Source organism: Lolium rigidum, unplaced genomic scaffold (assembly GCF_022539505.1).
Source record: "Lolium rigidum isolate FL_2022 unplaced genomic scaffold, APGP_CSIRO_Lrig_0.1 contig_8179_1, whole genome shotgun sequence".
In the NCBI taxonomy this organism is placed as follows: Eukaryota; Viridiplantae; Streptophyta; class Magnoliopsida; order Poales; family Poaceae; genus Lolium; species Lolium rigidum.
This window is the reverse complement of record NW_025901516.1, coordinates 239,589-246,164: the sequence shown is the minus strand read 5'-3', so window position 1 is coordinate 246,164 and position 6,576 is coordinate 239,589. Positions and strand designations below refer to the sequence as shown.

Below are 6,576 nucleotides of genomic sequence, written 5' to 3'. Positions count from 1 at the left end.
TTCTTCGTAGTGTATTAAGTTTGTCAAAGTCGTTGAGTATTTCTGTTTATATAATAGCTGCAGATTCTTGCTGAACAAAAGCAATTTCTGGAGTCCTGCTCTAGTAACAATCAACAAATAGGAGATTTATGTTTCCATGGTGCTTCTTTTGAATATTTATGCTTTTGATTTTACTCTTTCTGGATATCCTGATTATGTTCTGAATAAGGTGAAGAACATACAATTGTAAGTGATAAAGCAGATTAGGTTATTGTGTCGTCCCTAGTTCAGCATGTGTTTCTAATTCTATTGGCGATTACACTTTGTTGTTTTAACTTTCTTATGTCAGTATTTTGGTAGAGGAAGTTGTGGTAGGCTAAAGTAACACAGTGAATGAGGAAGAACTTTGTTGTTTTATCATTAAAAAACCTTAAGTATCTAGCATTATTAATTTTTATTTTGAGCATGATCGGTGATTTTTACTGTCCATAGTGTTGCATGAATTATGTGAATACAGTAGCATATGACATGAAATATACTGGTTGAGGCAGACAGATATTAAAACCCTTCTAGTCTTCACAATGTCTTTACTATTAGATGTGAGTCCGTACGTCGTCAAAAATGTTTGATGTCAAAGATTGGACACATCTTAACCGTCCGATTAAAGATCAACGACCAAAATTTCAGCGTGTTAAATGTGCAATATTTAAGGAAATATATTGTGTACCCACAATCATGGGATTGCCACAATTAAACAGAAAACAAAAAAAACATCATCCCCTTCCCCTTATTTCCTTAATTCCCGTAAGAAGGGAGTGAAAATTCTAGCGCTGAATTTAAGGAGAGCTACGTGAGAAGAGAGAAAGATTACTTTCCATACTTGCGCTCAATTAATCTCAGTTATTTCTTCCATTTACTAGGGCCATGCGTAACTACTCCAGCCATTCTTTTAGAGGGATAATCCAGGAAAGTTATGTACAATGGACCTTGCGTCCTCCTTTTTTTTGTAAAAGATGGAAAAAATAAGCCTTGTTCACACAAACAGATGGAGTACATTTTTTGATCGCCACGCCATTATCACGTCGCCGTGGCTGCGCGAGAATGCTCGCGCCCTGCCTGACGTGAGGTGGCACGTTGTGTCCTCGCCGTTACCGCTCTGCCAGATGCGGGAGCGTCGTGGGCCGCCTCTGCTGCATCAACAAATGGTGACGTTCAGTGTTCCGCCGGAGTGCCACCCATCGTGGAGGACTGCAAGGACCTCCACAATGCCTTCAAAGGTGCGTTATATGCCCTCCTGTCCCGCTCTGTTTCGTCGCGGTTGACATGATCGGCTAGGTTATTCTCATTATTATTGTTCGTAGCAGGGGGGACGAAGGAGACTGATCATCTTCATCTTTGCCCACCAAGACGTGGCGCGCAGCAGCGAGCCATCTGCATCTCTTATGCCGAGGCCTATGTCGAGTAGCTTCTCAATGCTCTGAACGATGAGATCGACGGCAATTTTGAGGAACACGATCCAAAAAAAGGTATGTGTCGATCCAACGAGTGTCGTGTATACATACATCCTGATCTGTGTTTTCGGTCTTCCATCTCTGTCTGATCGGGTTCATGTGATGGTCGTACCCTAAACAGAGGCGGCCAATGGCACCCGACGGCCACGCACTCGTCAAGATTGTATGGGCGTGCATGCCCATGTAGCTCTTCGCCGCAGCGTACCACGATTTATTCAAGCGGTCACTTGAGGAGGAAGTCGCTGTGCATGTGACCAGTGATTTCTCCAAGGTACGTCACAAACTCGTGTTGTGACTTTTCATACCCTCTGTGATCTCACGGACGTATTTGAGATTAAGTTTTATTTTTCAAAATGCAGGCTTCAAATTTCATACATTGCTACCTTTGGTTCTTCAATAAAAATGTCACACAAATTTCTCATGGTATTGTGTTTAATTTCCTTTCAACATTTGGCTCTCTTGCTGGCATGTGTGCGGTAGGAATGACCGATAAAACAACTAATCATTCTTTCTATGCAACTGATCTAATATAGTCATTTCTTTTTACAATTTTGTCTGGATACTAATAAGATAGTTCTATATGCAGAAATGCCATGTGTAATGTATTGCCACATTATAAACATCTCCGATCGAATCAACAAACATATCATTTGAAGAATGATTGAATCTGATTGGTCTGTTAAGATATGCTACTGATCTAGATATAGAAAATGATTAAAATCTGAAATTACTCCATGCTACCGCTTAAGAATTCCTACAGTCCCTAATTTTAAAAATATTTTTGATCATTCTCTAGGTATAGTTTATAAACGTGTCACTCTTCAGTTAAGCTAGGTATAACCTATGCATTTTTTTGCAGAATATGTTGTTGATCTAGATAAAAATAAAACTTAAATTTCTAAAATATTTATCTCCACATAATATTGCCACTAAAGGACATGTGCAATTCCGAGAGGCCAAAATTCTGATGTGTTATATCTTCATCTCAGCTTTGGGTGCCCACTGGTGAACACATCGTTGGCACACTATGGAGCCAAAATACTCCATGGTAAGATCCATGACAAGGGTTATAGCGACCTTAAATTTTCATGAAATTTGCATACCACTATAAAAACAAATTAATGAATCTGAGTCATGAATGTCTTAGTAAGCCAATGTGAATGTCAAAGGCATAGACCTTACATTTTATATATAATGGAGTATTTTTATTTTAAATATTAGTGTTAAAGAGTTCATTAATGTGGTTTCTGAACTTCATGAATACATTTGAATTGGTTTTTTTTAGGTAAGCCATGGAAAATTACATTTTTTCTCCAAATCAGGAAAATACAAAATTGTAACTATACATCACTGATCTTGCTGATTTCATATAAAATTGTATGTGTAAGTTATAAATTTCATGTTCTTGAAATATTTTTCTGCCATGTTTGCATTAAACACTCATGATCAGCAGAGTAAAAAAAAGAGAAAAACAAGCATGGCAAAAAGAAAATTAAGACTATGTTGATGTACTATCTTTTGTATGCATGTAAGTTTTCACGTGAATTATATTGACATGGGTGTAAGTAGAATAAAATGGCCGTGGCAACGCACGGGCATTCAACTAATTTGAGTAAGATACCAATTTTGTATTTTACAAGTCATAATGCTTATGTGGCCATGAGAGGAGGAACACCCCATCTCATAGTACCACAAGCAACATCCATCTCACATAGAATAGCCAATTTGACCGTAGAACTAAACCACACAAGAGGAACTGTGGAATTTTCAGCATGGGAGACACTGGTGGAAGATATGATGGTTATACCTTGAAAAGTCGACAATTGTCAATGTGAGTACATTTGTTCCTCACAGCTTCAGCGGTGAATTTTGCTGGAAATTTAATCCAATGTTTCTGCTTTTGGTTTTGTAGCTACTACTACTTGAGATAATGGCAGAATTTACTCCAGAGCAACAACATGCTTCTTCCAGTTTGTGACCGGTGCTCCTCGGCTTCCACTTGGTGGCCTGTCTGCCTTAAATCCTAAGCTGATTATCATTAGGAAGGTAGGCCTGTTGTAGTGATGCAGAATCATGTCATTCCCGTGATCTTGTTATTTGACCTTTGCATTTTTTTTTGTCATTCCCGTGATCATGTCCGGAACATTATTGCAGGATGTTGTGTACAAAAATTGCTTTATTCACAGAATTGTGATCGTTGCAAGTGTTTTGGTTTGACACATTTTCCAGACTGGTTTTACAGTTTTTTCCTTAGAAGTTCTTTTAATCAAAGGTCTTCTCCATACTTTCTGGCATGCATGCTTTCTGGACCTATATATTTTGAAGAGGCATGTCTCTGTTCCAAATGACTGGTAGCTAATTAACCTTATTTATCCTTCATGGGTAAAACGAATTGCCTTCTGCCTTGGCTGATTTTCTGCCATGTCACATAAATAGCTTGGATTCACATGACCTTGCCCATATCTTTTTCATATTTTTTATATTTGGATAATTTGTTTCTTTACAACAGGATATGTATGTATGTATCTTATTTGCCACATTGCTGGAGCATTGCTTTTTTAGGTTGAGTTTTTTTTGAGGGATTTTTAGGTTGAGTTTAAAGACTACGAAAGATGGCACTTTTGTTTGCTTGGTTTCTCATGCTGCCTTTTTTTTTCTGGAACGTGCGACCTCGTATATTAGAAGAAAAAACCGTCGAGAGAATGGTTGGAGTGCAACAGGCCTAGCAGAGCTACGAAATAGAAACAAAAAGGAAAGAAAATAATTGTACATTTGTTTACTTGGTTTGTTTGCTCCAAAATCATGTCCGCACAATAGCTTAGTCATCCTTTCCTATCTTAATTTTTTTTTTCCATTATTTCCAGATGAGGTTCAGTTCCAAAAAATGATAGCACATGATGAGGGTGTATGTTTTGCTGACAAATCCTTGTTACTCCCGCGGTAATATTTTTGTCCTTGGCTTTAGCTAGTGTTAATGCAATTGTAAAGAGTGATCTTGCTATGGACTGCGATTTCTGGGAGCATCAGCTCTTTGCTCTGCTCTTCAGTTTGCTTCAGAATGCATCTGCATACACAGTGGCTTAGATAACCCTTTCCACTTCGTAATGAACTGTAGAGTAGGGAAGATATTGAATGCAGAATGTTTGGTTTCTTTGATTCCGTACACAAGTTTGATCATAAGTCGCTACGACACAAGAAGATATCGAATGGAGAATGTGTGGTTTCTTTGATTCCGTACATGAGCTTCCCCAGTCCACGAGGTAAATATCCGTATCTCTTTTTTGTGATTTGGAAACAACTCTGTAGTACTTGTATATAGTTAGTGGAACAAACAAAATGTCTAATGTCCAGTTAGATTGAAATCTTTATTTGATGCTCCTGTTGTGATATGTTTATGTGCTAGGCCAAAGTTGTCGTGCTATGCAACATGCAAATGTTACAACTAATTATGCTTGTGCCTACTTAATTAGAAACTAATAGTGTTATCTCATTTTTTGAATCACATTGCCAGTTCTGCTGTTTGCAGAAAAGGGTGAGACACTGTGACGCAGTGCATGGACAATGTATGGCGGATATGGTTAAGAAAAGGAGGCCACTCTCATGAGCAAGAAGGATGACCAACTTGGATGCAACATGGTTTTTTTGATGAATTATTATGTCGCTATTTAGGAAGTTGGTTCAGTGCTGTGGTGCATGTTTTCTTGTACCGTTGTTGGCTTTTGTCAGTAAGATTGGTAGTTTCCCAATGTTGTTGTCTGCAAGTGGGTTAATGGATTATATCATATAATGAAGCCCCAGTTTTTTTGTTGCAGCAGCAAGCATGTGCTCTGTTGTTTAGTTTGTGTAAAAAAATGCATTGCAAACAATAGCGTTGTCTTGCCATTTAAAAACCTCCATTTTGCACAAGCATCTTTCATCCAATCTATAAGTTCATATAGATTTGATGAGAAGATAATGTGACTATGTATGTCTAAAGCTAGTTGTTTCTGTTTCCCTAGAGATGATGATGGTTTCAGAATGCTGGCTTGCTAATATGTCTTAATCAATCTTTTGAATTAATTTAGTGCTGCATTGCGATTATTGATCTTTTCCAGCAGTTTTTTTAGGAAGCAATTTTACTGAAGAGTACAGCATTCTTTTTTGCGGGTAAAGAGTATAGCATTTAACTGAATGAGCTGTAAGAGTAGGGAAGGGAACTACAGGACATGGGATTTCATGGAGACCAAACTAGTAGGTTCAGTTCGAAAATGGTTAAGAGATGCTATTTTTGTTGCCCCGAGAGATGATCATTTTTTCCCTTGTGAACCCAACTACCATGGCATGTAAGCTTCTGTTGTCCCTGCAATGTTTTTTTAGCAAGAAATGTTGGCGCTCCTGTACAAATTGGCTTAGGGGGAAATTTACTTGTATTTCTTCATCGAAAGAAATAACCACTGTATTTGCTGAAATGAACTTATATCCCTGCTCTCTCGTACTTGGACGAATCATTCCAAGTTGCAAACCAGATAAGAAGAAATCGACGTTTGGAAGTCGAGAGTGCCCCTAAGATACAAATCTTCCTTTGGCAAATGACCAGGGGAAAGCTTTCCTTGGTGGCCAAGTGACATGTGCCTTATGTGGGGATTGCAACCACATTTTTTTCATGTGCCCTATGGCCTCTTTCATATGAACAGGAGTTAGGGAACACTAGGTGGTTGGTGATTTAAACTTGTCGAGCTTCTTCCGTAGGATAGTTAACTAGGCCGATTAATCGCTACTAGGGCCATGACCGTGTTGATTATCATTAATCGCTTGTGTTAACTCTTTAGCCCGATTAATCATACCGAAAGTCCGATTACTAGGTATGTTCTCGATTAACTACTACACTTGGTCAAAAAAGTTACAAAATTTTCAATGCATATCGCTAGTACAAACGCTACCCCTCCCCAATAAAGTAGGTTTTGCGAAGCTCCCGCTTGATTGCAGCCTCTAGCAGCACAATTTTCACTATCGCCAACTAGTTCCTTGCCCTCGTAGACCAGTTTACTCGTAGGTTCCCAGTCTTCAGATACAAAAACCCGACCACCTTGAGGAGCTCGTACAGGAG

General features: G+C 38.6%; 1 long non-coding RNA gene across 2 annotated transcripts; it reads left to right on the top strand.

Annotated features, from left to right (window-relative positions):
- Nucleotides 1–1,615: 1,615 nt before the first annotated feature.
- On the top strand, nt 1,616–5,304 carry LOC124682289. Of its 2 annotated transcripts, XR_006996235.1 has the most exons (4): nt 1,616–1,761; nt 2,480–3,321; nt 3,403–4,750; nt 5,017–5,304. It is a non-coding gene; the product is annotated as an uncharacterized LOC124682289 (long non-coding RNA). The 2 variants fall into 2 exon arrangements; XR_006996234.1 differs by lacking the exon at nt 1,616–1,761 and having other exon boundaries at nt 1,986–3,321.
- The last annotated feature ends 1,272 nt before the right edge of the window (nt 5,305–6,576 follow it).